Source organism: Montipora capricornis, chromosome 4 (genome assembly GCF_036669925.1).
Source record: "Montipora capricornis isolate CH-2021 chromosome 4, ASM3666992v2, whole genome shotgun sequence".
Classification (NCBI taxonomy): Eukaryota; Metazoa; Cnidaria; class Anthozoa; order Scleractinia; family Acroporidae; genus Montipora; species Montipora capricornis.
In genome coordinates this window covers 13,048,672-13,049,934 of record NC_090886.1, presented here as the reverse complement: position 1 = coordinate 13,049,934, position 1,263 = coordinate 13,048,672, and positions in this window count along the sequence as shown.

Sequence of the window (1,263 nt, the reverse complement as noted above, 5' to 3'; positions counted from 1 at the left end):
AACAAAAATATAAAAAATTGTATAGGAATCCGGCAAAAGATTGAGAATGCAATTATGCGAAAAAAATTCTCAGTTAAAACGTTTGACCTTTCTGCCATTGTGTCTCGCTTCCTTCCCGCGTGAGTGTGTTTTTTGTTTTATTTTTTTCAGATTCGACGCGATTTGAGCCGTTTTCAATTCCTCGGTTGTCAACAGTGTAATAAAATCCCAAGGCTGCGCACTAAATTCTCAGGAGCCTACCAAATTCAGTCAAATATTCCTGGATAAAATGTTCCCACGGTTATAATTCTACATCGGAATCAATTGACAAAGATTAAACTTTCATTTCAACCTAACAACAAAGTAATAGCAGCCCCGCGAGCGACTTCAGGCGGTAGTTTGTCTACTCGATCGGAACCAAAAACAATTTCGGCAGGTAGATTTCTCAGCAATGTTGGACGGTTGAACTTTGTAACGACACTTGTTTTATCCCCTTTGGTCCCGACATGACTGCATTGTCTCTCTCGTCCAATCACAGTCACACTTCCTTCGTGTTGCTAAACTTCAAAAACACTGTGACATTAAAAAAAAAATGTGTCGTTGACAAACTACGGTCTGGAACCCCAGTTAGGGCTCAATTTGGTAAACCGGGCAGGGTTACAAAGCCGGTTACAAAGTTCTCGCTGAGCTTAGGACGCCTGTGAACCTACACGACTCCCCAGCCGCCTAGTGCGTGTTTTAGCCGTTCAGTTTTGTAATTTGGCTTTCACGAGTGTATCTTTGATTGACCGCCCTCTTTTGTAACATATGAGGGGCGAGTTTCTGTAGATTCCTTTGAGCAATGGTCGTCGCTCTATTAAATGCCAGTCTTTCATTGGGATTTCTGTTAAGTTCGTCACTGCATGGTGGTATTGGGTCACGTAAGGCAAGATTCGTCTGCTCTCTTGTGGTTTTTGAAGGAGTGCCAGTTTCCTGTTTTCAAATTGCACTTCTGAGGCGATCCTTTGAACAAGATTCTCGGGATAACCTCTTTCACGTATGCGTGATTTAAAATTTCTAGATGAGCTCTCCAAATACTTTTAGAAGAGTTTGTTCTGAGAAGTCTCAAAGCCTCGCCTTTGATGAAGACTTTTTTGACTCCCGGTGGGTGCCACGATGAGAAGTGCGTTCATTGAAATGTTTCGGTAGGTTTGAAGTGCGCGCGCACATCAAGGACTGAATTTGCTATTGAACCTTTCGCCTTAGTAAATGTGTGTATTCTGTATCTGAAATTTCAGCAGTTAA